Here is a 17,680-nt window from a genome sequence, read left to right on the forward strand (position 1 = left end):
TATGCATCATCAGAGGGCTCGTTATTTGCCCCAAGAACATTTAAAAGCAATTTGGGACCAAAAGGTCATTTACCCTGTTTTCTCCAATTTAAATAACTCCTAGTTACTTTTCATGGATCAGATTCCATGACTCTAATCTTCACCCTGGTGGCCTCAAGGATTTTAAGTGATTCCACAGGTACTTTTGTTTTAGGAGGTAATGGGGATTGAACCCAGGACCTCATATATGAGAAGCAGGGGCTCAATTACTGAGCTACATCTGCTCCCTATCCACAGATACCTTTTATTCTCTTACCCTTTCAATAAGCATTTGTGCATTCAACCTCCATACTTAAAAACTGTCCATGGAGTTTTTCTTTAAGAGTAAGAAAAATTGGTGGGATTTAAGGTTTCTTTATTTTGTGTAGGATGTATGTTCAGGGAGGACTGGATGACAGTAGAATGACCATGCTTGTTGTTACAGGTAAGTTCATATTTCTGCTCATGTAACAGAGGGCTTGGTGGATGAGCTGACATCAGTTCCAAACAAAATGTGAGGAAGAGTGGTGGACATGGAAAACCAGAAGGAAAGACAGTTGCTGAGTGCAATCCTCTAATGTCCCATACCCCTTACATAGCACCCTGCTTATAACTATTGACTTGACATCTATTTACCAGAAAACTATGTTCCCATATCATGCTAGCAACAAAGAAAAAGTGGCATATATACTTTTTCCTTTCATATTTTTCCTTTCCAGGGTTTGTAATAAGTTCTGTACCCACCAGTAGGGAGCTGGTTGTGTTTCCTAACCTGCATGCCAAGCTGGGCTTGCTAGAATATTATTGTTTAATGATAACCAAGTCCCACTCATTAAACACTTCCTATGATTCAGGCACTGTCCTAAGTTCAGAGGTGAGTGCATTGACTCATGAGCTTGGCAGTCACTGTCCAATGCTAGTGTTAGATACAGTTCAATCCCTCTTCTTTTCCTTACCTGCTAACCTACCTTCATAAACATTTCATTAGTCTCTATTCAGAGATGGAAAACATGGCAGAAGAATGTCCACCTACTTGATCAGAAGTCATTGGGCAGATTGGTTCCAGGGTCAGTTTTCCCAACAGTGAAATTTTAAAGTTGATTTTTTAAAAAAACATGGACAAAGGGATAGAAAATGGAAAATTTCCTTGTTTTGAATTGTGTTTCCTTAGTAATGGGAGAGTTGCATTTTTTTAAGTGTTTGCTGTTATTTTATACTTTTCCTTCCCCAAATCGCTTGTTTATATACATTGCTCATTTTTTTCTCTTGGACTTTTTGTCTTTTCCTCGTAATAATTATATCATAATTCTTTGTATTTTTATTCATCAAATATTGCTATAAATGCTGTACAGTTCTCCATCTTGTCATTTATCTTTTATTTGTATTGGTATTTTTTCAAATATTAATTTTAAATTTATGTGATTAGATAATAATCAATCATTTATGGTTTCTGCCTTTGGTGCTATGATATCATCTACTGCAATTCTAAAATAGAAACGCTTTATTTTCTTCTCATACTTTTCTACTATTATTTCTCATTTAATATTTTAAAGTAGTTGAAATCTATGTATTTTATGCTTACGTATAAGATGTTACAAAAATTTATATTATTTTTCCTTTCAAAATATTATCAAATTGCCACTTTACCACTCACTTAAAAATCACACCACTCATATGTATTAAATTTTCCTATTTGGGTCTCTTTCTGAATTGTCTCTTTCATTCTATTAATCTGATTATTACTTTGTTAATGACAGTAGAATCTTAATAAGTTTTGACACCTGGTAAGGCAAATGTCTATTCATTTTTTTTCTGTTTATTAATTCATTATTTTTTATGAACTACAGAGAAGTCAATGGATGACAGACCCAAGACAGATTGGTGGTATAAATATGTATGTTTGGGAGAAATGCTGTCCTTCACAGCTCTATGAATCTAAATGTGCTCTCACATTCACTCGTTTATGGATGGATCCATCCTAGACAGGCACTGATCAGGGTATTAGAAAATGATACATCCTGATTGTTTGGGGCTATATTTGATTATGATTTAGATAATTGCATCTTACATAGTCTCATGTTACCACATGGAGTATTTGAAGCACGTTGATTTCTGTTCCATTAGGATTCCCTTAATAACTATTAGAAATAAAATGTCATCAAGTTAAACATACTTTTCCTTTATTCCAATAAATCATATATCCAATCTTTCTTGTCCTGTAAGTTTAACTTCCATTATGTTAAAACAAATTGTTTGGAACCACCAAAATTTCTCATTTGACCCAGATATATTTCTAATGATTTTGTGACTATTGCCAAATTTTAATGTTCCTGCTCCCTACTTTCTTACTGAGATTTTATGTGTCTTTGCATTATGCCCCTAGTAATCTAAGACCTAAATGTGACCACTCAGTGGGTTCACCTGTTCTCTGAAAGACGGGAGAAATATCACATGCAAATATGTCATTTTGGAGGATTGGGAAAGACAATAGGCAAAGAATATTTTTACTGATGGTTTCAGGAGAAATAAAGTACTGATTACAAATGCATAATGACAGAACAAGCATCTAAATGAAATATAAATATGCAAAACCTCCTAGCTCAACATAAGCGCCATTATATGCTTTCCTCCCAATTTGCTTAGGGCCTCATCTTCTGTCCTGAGCAGATTACCTAAGGGATTTCAGCCCTCCCTCTCCCCACAGGGCTCAAGTTCAGTCCTCTGCTTCTTTGTGATTTCAATTGCATTTCCAGGGTCAGCAGCATTCCTGCTTCCCATTCTGGAGGAATGTGAGGCTTCTACTCAACTTTTACCTGTTCCTTTCTGTTATGGGCATATATTATGCTGTGAAAAAAAATGAAGTCTTACGTTTACTTGCATTTTACTACTGAAGGTCTATTACTATTATTTACCAAGAAATAATATATAGCTGTAGCTGAAAGGCCTAAATGAAATTATATATGATGGAAGCAGTTATAAATCTGACAGTCATTTCTATGCATTCTCATGTACACTTTCCAATGTCAAGTTTCCAATATCAACTTTTCCAATGTCAGGTTTTCCCACTCTGAAGGAGGTAACTCACCCTGGGATAAGAAGTATCGATCCTTCTCCTTATTTCATGTTTTTAAGTCTGCCTAAAAGTGCCTTCTTTTATTATGCTTTGGAATTCTGCTTAAATCAACCACTGTAACCATCTCATAAATGCTGCATTTAAACATACAAAATAGACTAAAGAAATTTGGGTGCATGAAACTAAATATCTGACAACTTCTGCAGACTACAGAAAATCAGATTGGTTATCGGAATTTTAGTGTTGTTCCTGTCTTACTTTAGTTCCACTGTTGTATGCAGTCCTTCTTGTGCTATCTGTATACTTGGGGGAAACTGGGTGTAAAAGAAGGAGTTGTTTTTAAATTCTGAGCCTCGGCATTGCTAAGTATGCTGTGAGTAAATTATTTAATCTCACTGAGCCACAGTAGCAATGAAATGCAGATCCTATCTCTTTATCTGGGTTTTAGTAAAAACAGAAAGCATTGCTTCAGGCACTGAATGGTGCCCACCCCATGTTAGTCGAGCACTGGTTAGGTTGGAAGCTTTACGGTGTTGCCTCAGATAGTTGAAGAAGGGGAAATGTCACCCATGGTCAACATATATCACAAGTAATCCATAATCTTAAAATCTTAAATCAAAGCACGGAATATGCATGGTAGTTCTTTGTGGAAATGGGCAGCATAAATATCATTTAGGATAAATAGGTAACCTAAAATTCTCATGAAGATGTTATTAAAACAAGCAGAATTTCTACAGATCGATTGCAGAATTAGGTGAAACTCATAACTTTCTATATTAATTTGTTCAACATTTTAAATCTGAATTAAACAATTGGATCCAAAGCAGTACTTATTATTTAAAAAATTATGAGTGTAGGTTAGCAGGTAAGAAAAAGGAGGGGATTGAAATGTATTGAACACTTACAGTTTCCAAAACTATTTTTATAATTTTATATATCTTGTATGGATTAGAGTGGACTTACTGATATTCTACTATGGAAATATTGTGATTAGTAATGGAAGAAAATGTAGCATTGATGTGGAGAAAGTGGTCAGTGTAGCTGCTGAGGGTAGGGAGAGGGAAGAAGAGCTTTGATGTGGGGGCATTTTCAGGACTTGGAGTTGTCCTGGGTGGTAGTGCAGGGACAGTTGCTGGACATTGTTTGTCCTGCCATGGCCCATTGGGTGGACTGGGGTAAAGTGTAAACTATAATGTAAATCATTATCCATGTGGTACAACAGTGCTCAAAAATCTATTCACCAAATGCAATGAATGTCCCATGATGATGAAAGAGGTTGTTGATATGGGAGGAGTGGGGTAAAGGGGGTGGACAGTATATGGGGACCTCATATTTTTTTAATGTAACATTAAAAAAATAAAGAAATAAAGAAAATGCAGAGTGAACACATAGAAGAATTTTAAAGCATTCATAGAACAATAGCAGATCTTATGGGAATGAAAGGGAAAATAAGTGAAATTTAAAATATAGTGAAGGCATATAACAGCAGATTTGTTGGGGCAGAAGGAAGGATCAGTGAAATTGAAGACATCACTGCCAAAAGTGAACATACAGAAGAACAGATGAAGAACAGAAAAAAAATTGAAAAAGATCTCAGCGAATTAATTGACAGAAAGAGATATGATGTCATTCCCATAGGTGTCATGGGAATCCAAGACAGAGAAGAGAAGGAAAAAGGGGTAGAAGAAACATTTGAAGAAATAATGGTAGAAAATTTCCCAGCCCTATTTAAGGATGTAGATGTCTGTGTCCAAGAAGCACAAGGTATTCCCATCAGAATAAATCAGAACAGACCAACTCTGAGACACATACTAATGAGAATGTCAAATGCCAAAGACAAAGAAAGAATTCTGAGCAGCAAAAAAAAAAAAAAAAAAAAAAAAAGCAATCCATAACAAATAAGGGATAGCTGTAAGATTAAGTGTCAGTTTCTCATCAGAAACCATGGAGACAAGAAGACAGTGGTAAGGTATATTTAATATATTGCAAGAGAAAAACTGCCAGCCAAGAATCTCATATCAAGCAAGATTGTCTTTCAAAAATGAAGGTGAGTATAGAATATTCATAAATAAACAGACACTGAGAGAGATTGTAGCCAAGTGGCCAGCTTTGCAGGAATTCTAAAGGGAGCACTATAGCCTGAAAAGAAAAGACAGGAGAGTGAGGCTAAGAACAGAGTATAGAAATTAATATTATATCAGTGAAAGTAACTAAAAAAAAAAAGAGTCAAAAGATTGGTGAAAATAAAACATGACAGATAAAACCCAAAGGCCAAAATGTGTGAAATAAGAACTGCCTTTACAGTAATAACATTGAATGCTATTGAAATAGAAGACCTCAACAAACCAATTACAAGTAAAGAGATTTAAACAGTTATCAAACAATTTGCAAAAAAGAAAAAGGCCAGGACTGGATGGATTCATAGGAGAATTCTACCAAGCATTCAAAGAATATTTAATTTCAATCTTACTCAACCTCTTCCAAAGTCTTGAGCAAGAAGGAATGCTACCAAACTCATTCTAGGAAGACAAAATCACCCTAATACAAAAGACAGAAACTGATATTACGAAAAAAAGAAAATGTCAAACCTGTTTACCTAATGAAAATGGACGGAAAATCTTCAACAAAATATTTATTAACTTAATCCAAAAGCACATTAAAAGAATTATTCATTTTGATCAAATGTGTTTTATACCAGATGTGCAAGGTTGATTCCACAAAACAAGTAAATCAGCATAATACACTACATTAATACATCAAAGAAGAAAAATCACATGATCTTAGTGATGTGAGGCAAAAAAGGCATTTGAGAAAAGGAAAAGGGAAGGGAAGGGAAGGGAAAGGAAGGGAAAGGAAGAGAAAGGAGGAAAGGAAAGGAAAAGAAACAGACCCTCACATCTATGTTCAAGGCAGAAGAAAGAAAGAGTACCCCTATCTTACTACTTCATACAGAAATTAACTAAAAATTAATCAAGACCTAAATATAAAAGCTAGACCCATAAATTTCCTACAAGAAAATATAGGAAAACATCTTCAAGACTTCATGGTAGGAGGTGCATTCTTAAACCTTAAAACAAAAGCTTGAGAAATGAAAGAAAACATGGGCAAAATGGACCTCTTCAAATGTTAACATTTTGTGATACAACAGACTTTGCCAGCAAGGGGTAAAGGAAACACACTTAATGGGAGAAATATTTGAAACCATATATCCAATAAAGGTTTGATTTCCATTCTATATAAAAAGATCATACAATTCAAGTCAACAATAAAAGAGCAAGCAATCCAATATAAAAATGGGTCAAAGATTTAAACAGACATTTCTCCAAAGAGGACAAAAGTACACAAAAAAGATTAATGACTCTAGCTAAAAAGGAAATGCAAATCAAAATGAAAATGAGAACTCATTTCACAGTGCATAGAATGACCATTATTTTCAAAACAGATAACAATAAGTGCAAGAAAGGAAGTAGAGAAATAGGAATATTCACTGTTGGTGGGACTGTAAAAAGGTACACCCTCTGTGCATGACAGTTTGACAGTTCTTCAAAAAGTTAAATATAGAAGTACCATATAATCGAGCAATTCTTCTACTAGGAGTATATCTAGAAGTACTGAAAACTATTGATGCATACACACATTTGCACACTAATGTTCATAGTGGCATTATTCATAATTGCCAAAATTGAAACAACTCAAGTGTCCATCAACCAATGAATGGATAAACAAAGTGTTGTATAGGCATGCAATGGAATACTATACTGCAGTAAGAAGAAATGAAATTGGGACACATATGATAACACAGATGAATCTTGAAGACATTATGCTAAGTGAAATAAGCCAAACACAAGAACAAATATTTGAAGTCACAATAATATGAACTAAATATGAAAAATAAATGCAAGGAAATACAACCTGAATTGTAGGCTGCTGGGAGATAAGATGAGGGCTTTTCAGGATTACAGATGCTTATGTATGCAGAAGTTTTAATTAACTTGACTGTGCAAGTATGGAGATGGCAAGAAGGAGCTGGTTTATTTCATTATTTTATTTTTTTAAAGATACTTCAATAGCAACTGGTTTAGAAATGGGACTGTGGCTGAAAAGAGTAGTCCAGGGATATATGTCAATGCTTAAAAAGCTAAAAAATTATCTAAACAACACAGTGAACCCAGAAATGGATGAGAATTGTGGTTGACCGTACAAATGTAAGACTGTCCTTCTGTGAACTAGAATGGATGTACATCACTATTTCAGGGTGGTGGAAATGTGAAAAAACATGGGGAAAATACAATTGATGTAACCTATGTGCTACAGTGAAGAACAGGACTGCAATATTCTTACATCAATGCTAAAGATGAACAGTGTTAAAAATAAGGGGGTGTGGAAAAATATGCCAAATGTATGCTAATGACCACAGTTGGTGGTAATAATCTGGTGATATTGGCCCATAGTCTGTGTTCCACAAGTGTTCCACAATGGTGTGGTGTGTTCGTGAAAGGTTGTTGAATAGGGATTATACACATGTATATGATTCTTTTGTAAGGGAAAAGGGACAGAAAGAATAGTTCAGACAATAATGGCCAAAAATTTCCCAACTCTTTGAAAGGCATAATTTTGCATTTCCAAGAATCACAATATACTCCAAATAGAATAAACATTAATAGACCTACTTTGAGATACATATTGAATGTCAAATGTCAAAGATAAAGAAAAATTTATGAAAACAGCAATAGGAAAGTGATTCATCACATATAAGGGACCTCCAATAAGACTAAGTGCTAATTTCTCATCAGAAATCATGAGGGGTCAAAGGTACTGGTATGATATATTTAAGATACTGAAGGAGAAAAGCCACCAGCAAAAATTATTTATTCAGCAAAACTATCTTTCAAAAGTGAGGGAGATTTTATAATTTTCACAGTAAACACTAATTGAATGATTTCATCAGCAAAAGAACTGCCCTCCAAGAATTGCTCAAGGGTGTTCTTCAGGTTGAAAGGGAAAGACAGAAGAGAGTGGCTTGGAGTAGTGTGAAAAACTGAGAATCTTTTGTCATTTTACTAAAATGGTAAAGAAAAACCTGATAGTACTGTAGCCTCAAAATATAACTCTTCACTTTAATTCCTGTAAGAGAGTACAAATGACAGAGAAAAAGACATATTTCCTGATCAAAGAAATACAGAATATAATACAATACAGGTAGTGATGAGGGGGGGATTTTTAGCCCTATATCTATACATTAATAAAGAAGAAAGAGATTAAATCAAAAGCCTAAGTGTAAACATGGAGGAATAGAAAAAGAAGAAAAAACAAAACCCAAAGTAAGCATAAGGAAAGAAATAAAATAATATAAAGCAGAATAAGTGAAATAGAGGGAAAAAAACATTTTTTATTCTTTGATATGGAGCATTACCAAAGCCTAATATTGATTCTTAGAAAAGATCAATAAATTTGATTATTCTTTAGCTAGATTGACAAATATAAAAGAGAAGATGCAAATAAATAAAATCAGAAATGGGAGGAGACATTATTACTGACATCACAGAAATAATCAGGATCATTAGAGGATTTTGTGAAAAACTACATGCCAATAAGTTAGCCAAACTAGATGAAATGTACAGTTCTTAGAAATGCACAGTCAACATACATTGACTCTAAAAAAAATACAGGAACTCAACAAAACAATTACAAGTAAAGAGATTAATTATATAAGCAAACACGTTTCAACAAAGCTCAGGAATAGTTTCATAGGGGAATCTACTAATCATTCCAAGATAAATTAGTACCAATACTGATCAAACTCGTCCAAAAATTTGAAGGGGTGAGAATAATATCTAACTCAATCTATTAGACCAACATAACCCTGATTCTAAAGCCAGATAAAGAGACTCAAAGAAAAGAAAACTAAAAACCAATATTTCTCATGAATAGAGATGCAAAAATTATTGTAAAAATACTTGCGAATCAAACCTAACAGCACAATAAAATAACTATATACCATGATCATGTGGGATTTATCCCAGGTCTGCAAGCGTGGTTCAACATGTAAAAATCAATTAATGTAAAGCAGCACATTAACAAAATGAAGGAAAAAAAAATCACAGGAACATCTCAATTGAAGCAGTAAATTCAGTTGACAATATTCAAACTTCTCATTGATAAAAAACAACAACAACATACAAAGCAGAAATAGAAATAAAGTTTCTTGACATGATAAAGTGCATATGTGAAAAACCAACTGCTTACACCAGACTCAATAGTGAAAGATTGAGAGCCTTACCTCTAAGATCTGGAACTGACAGAGATCCCCAGTCTCACCACTGTTCACACCATTGTGCTAGCAGTTAGGCAAGAAAAGGAAATACAAAGTATCCAAATTGGACAGGAAGAAGTAAAACTTTCACTACTTGCAGATGACATGGTATTATGTAAGGAGTACCATAAAACCACAACAAAGCTGCTAGAGTTAATAAATGAATTCAATAAAGTGGTGGGGTACAAGATCAAAATGCAAAAATCTGTACCATTTTAATCACTAGTAATGAGCAATCAGAGGAGGAAATCAAGAAAATAATTCCATTGACAATAACAATAACAATGAAAATTATCTCCTATTTAGGAATAGATTTAACCAATGATTTAAAGGATTTATATATGGAAAACTACAGAAATTTCCTAAAAGAAATTACACAGGATCTAAATAAATGCAAGGACTTTCCATGCACAAGGATTGGAAGACAAACTATGGTTAAGATGTCAATTCTACCTGTATCAGTTTGCGGTCACCCCTCGGGCTGAAGCGTGGTTTGCTGGCCTGGCGGGGGAGCGGCCGCGGTAGGCCAAGCCGCTGCCCCCATAATAGGGTGGCTGGTCGAACTCACCGCCACCCCTGAAGGAAGCTCGGCATGGGCGCAGAGTGCCCTCGGGTCTCCCCTTCTCGGCAGCCATGCTTCCGCGGCCGCCCCTCCTCCCGGATGGCGCCACACGATGCCTTCTTTCTCCCTGCGCAGGCGCAGGGCAGAAAATTCCAGTCTGCCCTTTTCCCCTCCCCCGACAGCAGCAACAGCCAGGTGTGGGCGGAAAAATCCAGCCCGCCCTTTTCCCCTCCCCCGACAGCAGCAACAGCCAGGTGTGGGCGGAAAAATCCAGCCCGCCCTTTTCCCTTCCCCCGACAGCAGCAACAGCCAGGCGTGGGCGGGAAACTCAAGTCTGCCCTCCACCCCAGCAACAGCAGCCACCAATCCCTAAACCCTGCCCCTTCCCCCAGCAACAGCGACAGCCAATCCCTAACCACCACCCCTCCCCCGTCCAGTACCGCCCACTGACCTTTTGCCGGCAACCAATCAGAACAGGGCGTGGTTTCGACCAATCAGCCTTCCCCAGCCCCTATAAAACTGTTGCCTCTCCCTCAGTAAAGTGGACTTGCGTGTTTACCTTGTCTCCGCGGTAGTTCTTCTGCTGTGCGCCCTCCAGTCCTGAGAGCCCCTGACAAGGGCCTGGCCTCCCTTGTCCCCAGTTCGTCGCCTGCTTCTCCGGGCGACCCCTTCATCGCCTGCTTCTCCGGGCGACCCCTTCGTCGCCGGCTTCGCCGGGCGACCCCGTCAGCCGAACCGCGCAACCCCTTGTGAGACCGATCCCTCGTCTGCTGCCGGACCGACCCCTCGTCCCAAGCGGGACCGACCCCTCGTCCAGAGCTGGACCGACCCCTCGTCCGCAGCCAGACCCCACCTCTACCGACTGTGCAAACCGTCGCAGCTGGCGCCCAACGTGGGGCAAAGCAACCCCACCACAGCACAACGTGGGGCAAGGCAACTCCACCACAGCCTCACTCCGTAACCTGGCGCCACCCCCTCCTCTCTTCTCACCGTGGGACTTCTCTCGTGCAACATTGCTGCTACCTGAGCCTTGGCTACCTCATATGATCCACGGCGGTCTGGGAGAATCGCTGGATGGCTTTCTCCTTCCATGTCGGGGGCTTATACCGACCCGCTATGATTAAGAGGCGCCAATAAAACTCTCAGGAGCACGTGCCTGAGCACCTCCAACCCTGCCTTCACCTCTGCCTTCTCCCCTCTGCGCTTGCTCCCCTTTGCCTTGCTCCACTGCTCGTCGTCCCGCCCTCCCCTCGTCGGGGCCTTCTCTTGGCCTGCGACCACCGTCGGAGCCCCACCGGCTCCGACCCCTCGTCTCACCGCGCACCTCGGCTCCCATCGCCGCGCTCTCAAGGTAAGGGCCCCTTTTCTTATCGGCTCCAAAAGGCCATTAGCAATGGGTAACATCCTATCTGCTAAGCAAGCCCCACAAGTTCGGGCTCTCGCTGGTCTCCTAGACACTCACCGGTGTAAGATCTCTTTCAAACAGTTTCAAGTATATTGGGACCTTCTTCTCCCCTTTAATCTGTGGCTTACCACGTGTCAGCTCTGGGACCCGGACACCTATACTCGCCTTATAGATAGGGTCACTTTTGCTGTGGAGCAGGAAGGTAAAAGATTCCCTCCTGGCTTATTACAGGCAACATGAAGTCCACAAGAAATCTTGAAGGGTATAATCTATGATATGCTATATAAAAAAAGATTTAAAAGCAGCTATACCAAGAAAGTAAGAATTATGAGTCAACTGTAAATAAATTATATATTTCTGTTAATGTGTTGTAATTGTTCTGTGTTTGTCTGTCTGTTCGTTCAATGTCAACGTATATTGTGATACCTCCGGATGGTAAATATAAATTACTAGAAATCTTTAAAAGAGCTCTATTCAAATGGCCAAAAATTAAATAAGCGCTTATATTAATACTTAAGTTTATTATATTAATACATAAGTTTAAATGTTAATAAGATATCTACAATTTAAAAAAAATTGTAAGTCTTAATTAACAAAATTAACTGTACATCTTCATAAAAAGTTGTTTCTTGCCTAGATTAAAATGAATAACTTATTTTTCTTCACAGGATAATATAAAGAATGTAAAACTTATATGAATATTAAAAAGGTTAAAAGTTTGTAAAAATGCTAACGGAAATGTAATAAGTTTTGCAAAAAGACGTATTTTGTCCTAAAGTAGGATGGCTAATTTTTCATAAACTCTTGAAATTTAATTTTCATGCGGCAAGTGTAAAAGGTATTGTGATAACTTTACGTAAGGGAATGTGTTCTGTAAAGATAAAATTTATCTTCAATAGTTTACATTAAGGTATTAAATGGCTAATTCCAAAAGGTCATTCTTAAATATATATATATAAAACTAAATTGATGATAATAATAATAAAAGGTAATTTTATAACAGGAAAGATTAACAGCAACCAAGCTCCCCTGCCAACTTGCTTTTAGGAAACGGTTTCTAATATTGCATGCTACTAAGTATTTAAAGAAAAGTTATTCTTAAGGAAACAGAGGATGATTTTGTCTTTGCAGCCATTGTCTACTTAGCAACACCCCTCGCTATCGGCCTAGCCACTGTTGCGCCGGACGATTGAAACCTTAAACAAAGACTCCTCCTCACTGTCATCTTCCTATCTATCGTTACTATATTTACTGCCCTCATTCTCCTTCGTTTATAAAGCAGTCTCCTACAAACCACAAAGCTTCTGTCTTAAACATACCATTCTCAACCCTATCCTCTAAATGATCTTCTCACTTCCCCCACAGCCTTTAATACTCTATTTCTTTCTCATAACCTTTGCTTTCTTGATAATATTTTCCGCCATCTGTCTAGCCACTACCACCCCAGAAGATTGTAACCACGGCCCCCCATGCCGCCATCGCTCTCAAGCAGCTCCAGCCCCGCGAAACGGCCCGCAACCTGCTTTCCCCGGCCTGCGGCCTGCTTTCTAGCATCTAATAACGTTTCTGCTTTTAACAGCTCCCCATACTTCTGCGGAGCTTCCTCCTGTCTCGACCTCACTCCTCTTCTCAGCCATCCAAAGCATCCTTTCTCGTCCCCCGCCCCCCTCCTTTTTTCACTTGAACCCCTACTGCGTTGCAGATTGGGCCGCCCCATGTCGGCCCGCCCCATTAACATCGGCCTCTCTCGCACCCGTGAAGACTTTGGCCTTCTTATTGTCCTCGCCTACGTCTCCACCACTCCCGACGCTGCCGCCACCACCATCGCTGGTGCCCTGACGCGACTTGTCCTCACCGCTGCGATCCTCCAGACCATCACACAGTCTGCCTCTACCGCTCTTCGCCGCCAAGAAGAGATCAACTACCTGTAACGCGCTGTCATCCTGGACTTTTAACAAGCAGATGGACCTTATAGCCACCGAGATCAACAAGAATTGGACATTGGCCACCCTTGCTTGCAACGGCAAGATACTGCCCCCCAAATTGTACATTTATCCCCGGCATACTCGCCTCCCTCTTCAGCCCCGCTTCCCTCATTGCTTACTGCCTCTTGGGCCTCAGCTACTTGTTGCTGCTGCCATCCTGGTCCTTATTTGAAAAGAAGGGGGAAATGCGGTCACCCCTCGGGCTGAAGCGTGGTTTGCTGGCCTGGCGGGGGAGCGGCCGCGGTAGGCCAAGCCGCTGCCCCCATAATAGGGTGGCTGGTCGAACTCACCGCCACCCCTGAAGGAAGCTCGGCATGGGCGCAGAGTGCCCTCGGGTCTCCCCTTCTCGGCAGCCATGCTTCCGCGGCCGCCCCTCCTCCCGGATGGCGCCACACGATGCCTTCTTTCTCCCTGCGCAGGCGCAGGGCAGAAAATTCCAGTCTGCCCTTTTCCCCTCCCCCGACAGCAGCAACAGCCAGGTGTGGGCGGAAAAATCCAGCCCGCCCTTTTCCCTTCCCCCGACAGCAGCAACAGCCAGGCGTGGGCGGGAAACTCAAGTCTGCCCTCCACCCCAGCAACAGCAGCCACCAATCCCTAAACCCTGCCCCTTCCCCCAGCAACAGCGACAGCCAATCCCTAACCACCACCCCTCCCCCGTCCAGTACCGCCCACTGACCTTTTGCCGGCAACCAATCAGAACAGGGCGTGGCTTCGACCAATCAGCCTTCCCCAGCCCCTATAAAACTGTTGCCTCTCCCTCAGTAAAGTGGACTTGCGTGTTTACCTTGTCTCCGCGGTAGTTCTTCTGCTGTGCGCCCTCCAGTCCTGAGAGCCCCTGACAAGGGCCTGGCCTCCCTTGTCCCCAGTTCGTCGCCTGCTTCTCCGGGTGACCCCTTCGTCGCCTGCTTCTCCGGGCGACCCCTTCGTCGCCGGCTTCGCCGGGCGACCCCGTCAGCCGAACCGCACAACCCCTTGTGAGACCGATCCCTCGTCTGCTGCCGGACCGACCCCTCGTCCCAAGCGGGACCGACCCCTCGTCCAGAGCTGGACCGACCCCTCGTCCGCAGCCAGACCCCACCTCTACCGACTGTGCAAACCGTCGCATCAGTTTGCTATTATTTATGATTTTCAAAAAGATAATAACGTGTTTGTAAACTCATCAGTTCCTCTGGGCATATAAGATTGTATTACATGCAGAGGTTTCTCTTTTACTTTATTAAATCAAGATTAGGGCTTTTAAACTCAGCATGTAAATACATTACCTTCCACTCAGTGTGGGACATGACTCTTGGGGATTAGCTTCCCTGGCACTGAGGGATTGCTACCAAACACCAGCTGGTGATACAACTAGAAAAAGACCTGGAATAAAAGGGGGTAAATTGTAAAGACAAATGAGTTATATGGCTAAGAGACTTTAAAATTTGTCTGGATGTCATCACAGGGTTTGCACTTACTCACACTCAGTCAAATCTCAGATACAGCGAAAGTAGATGAAACACCAGGTAGTGGTGCTCCTGAGGGTTATGGAGAAACCCAGACACTACAGTCAAGAAAGATAGCTCTGGATTTCAGTGCTTTGCCATTAGATGCTACTTTGGAATTTGTGCTCATGAGCATGATGGAGTTAGACTCAGATGTGACCTCTCTATGCATGCCTCTTCTGTCACTTTTACTGAACCTTGGTTGGCTCTGGAGATGATGTATGCTCAGGAGACTTGAATCTCTGGACTGTTTATGTGTCAGCTAGGCCCTGAGCCTTAGTAGAGTTGCAACATTACTTTCTGGTTCTTTGGACTTACCCAAGTCAGCTAACAGGAAGGTGAGGAATGTCAACCACCACCAGGGAACTAAGAGAGTGTACAGCTGCCAGCAGGATAAATCCATTCATTAGTCATGTGGGATCTAAGCCCCCTCTTGAATTAGAGGTGGAGGGACATCACCATCCCAGAGTCCTCAGGATAGAGGAATAAAATATGAATTAGAGTGGACTTACTGGTATTCTACTATAGAATTACTGTGACTCTAGCAATGGAAGAAATTATATCAGTGATGTGGGGACAGAGGCCATGGGAGTTGCTGAAGGCAGGGAGAGGGAAAAAAGAGATGTGATATTGGGGCATTTTTGGGACTTGGAGTAGTCCTCAGTGATATTTCAGGGACAGATTCAGAACATTATATATCCTGCCATAACCCACTGAATGAACTGGGTGAGAGTGTAAACTACAACATAAGCTATAATCCATGCTCTGCAGCAATGCTCAAAAATGTACTCATCTAATGCAATGAAGGTACCACACTAATGAAAGAAGTTGATGTGTGAGGAGTAGGGGGTGTGGGAAGTGGGGTATATGGGAGCCTCTTTTATTATTTAATGTAGCATTTTGTGTGATTTATGTATCTTTAAAAAAGATAAAAAATTGAAAAAAAAAATCGATAGGGCCTTTATTTGACCAAGTCACTAGGGTGTTCAGGGTTGAAACCCCACTTCCCTTGGTGGGGTAAAACAAGCTCTCACATGGAAGTAAACACAGGGAGAAGGAGAACATGACACAGAGAGCTGAGATTTCATCACTGGAGACCCAGGAAAAACCCAAGCCAACTGCCTGATGGTCTACAACTGACAGAAAGGAAATGAGCCCTGGGGAGAGTGATGAGTTTTATGCCAGCCTACAGCTGAGATCAGAAGATGGTACCACAGGGCCTCAAGAGGAAGGATGAAGACTGAACCCTCACAGACATCACCAGCCATTTTGCTTCAACACATGGCAACACACTTTGGATGAGAAAGTACCTCTTATGGAAAACCCATTATAAAAGCCAACAGATGTCTGGTACTTTGCAAATGCACCCCTTTGGCTGACTAGTACACTACTCAAAATGATTTACATATTCAATGCAATCCCAATCAAATTCTAACACCCTACTTTGCAGAAATGGAAAAACCAATTAAAGAATTTATTTGGAAGAGCAAGGGGCCCCCAATAGAAAAAAATAACTTGAAAAAGAACAGAAGCTGGAGAAGTCAGACTTCATGATTATAAAACTTATTACAGACCCTGGGGTGGGGAGACTTGTGGACTGCCCCCTTCAACCCTCCCTGGTCTTGGTGCCCCCTGCTGGCCTCTGCACTGGGAAAGAGGAGCTGGGTAAGCACTTGGAGGCACTCCAGTCCACTTCCCTTTCCTCTGGAAATTGGTAATGGGCCTGCAACCCCTCAATCTGCATTTTGTCAGACGACTATATTCAAGGCATTGGATTTTGAGAAGGGGGGCGGGGAGTTTGTTGCTTCCTGGATCAGTTTGGAGATTGGAGAAACACTGATTCGGTGGCCCACAGTTAAAGGCTTTGTTTTCCAACTAGAGAAAGTGGTGGATGATTTCAGAACTTCAGCTTCTGAACCAAGAGTTCCTCCCAAGCTTAATGTCAAATATATGCCCTTTGATGAAATGAAGGAAAGAATATTGAAACTTTTCTCTGGATTTAATGGTATCCCTTTTGCTATTCAGTGGCTATATGAATTGCTAACAAATCCAAGGAGAAACTATGCAGGAACAGACATATTTCTCAGAGGAGTAGAAAAAATGTGATGGTTGTTAGCTGTGTTTAGCTTTCTCCAGGAGTAAACAATGCCACTAGTGTGAATCAAATTAATGGCATTATGTTTCCTGGAAATTCAACAAGTTATGATGAGAGGTCTAAAATAAATTGGTCTAGAACACCCAGGACACTCTATCCACCAAAGATTTCTTTGTCAGCCTACAGGACATCAAATGGTTTGCCTGAGAGCACAGATAGCAGAGTCCAACTCACGGCAAAATGAGGACAGAAATCACAGTGACTCCCTGACATCTGGATCAGAATGTTCCTCAGTGAGCATTCTAAAAACCAAACATCCACATGAGGATACCATGGAAACTGAGGGACAGGAAGTAAGAAGACCCAAATTTGACCATAAAGGTAAAGAAAGACAGTTGGTCAAACAACTGCCAGTGAAATTTTTCCAGTTACAACATATGGCAGTTTGATATTATTTAAGAGATCCAAAAGCAAATATCGATTATGTTTGTAACCTGATCTGTTCCTCTGGGCATATTACATTTGATTGATTTGAATTCAAAGGCTTTACATTTACTTGATTAAATCAGGATTAGGGCTTGATTCAACCCCATCATTAGGGCATGCAGGGTTGAGTCCCCACCCCCTTGGTGAGCTGAAAAAACAGATTCTCACACAGAAGTAGACACACAGAGAAGGTGAACACAGAGGAATAGAGACATGGGAGAGGCCCAGAGAAAAGACATGAGCCAGATAGTTTGCAGCTGAA

General features: G+C 40.5%; 1 pseudogene; it reads left to right on the forward strand.

Annotated features, from left to right (window-relative positions):
* The first annotated feature begins 408 nt into the window (after nucleotides 1-408).
* Nucleotides 409-17,381, forward strand: LOC105746143 (serine/threonine-protein phosphatase 4 regulatory subunit 2-like; annotated as a pseudogene).
* The last annotated feature ends 299 nt before the right edge of the window (nucleotides 17,382-17,680 follow it).

Source organism: Dasypus novemcinctus, chromosome 22 (genome assembly GCF_030445035.2).
Source record: "Dasypus novemcinctus isolate mDasNov1 chromosome 22, mDasNov1.1.hap2, whole genome shotgun sequence".
Taxonomy (NCBI): domain Eukaryota; kingdom Metazoa; phylum Chordata; class Mammalia; order Cingulata; family Dasypodidae; genus Dasypus; species Dasypus novemcinctus.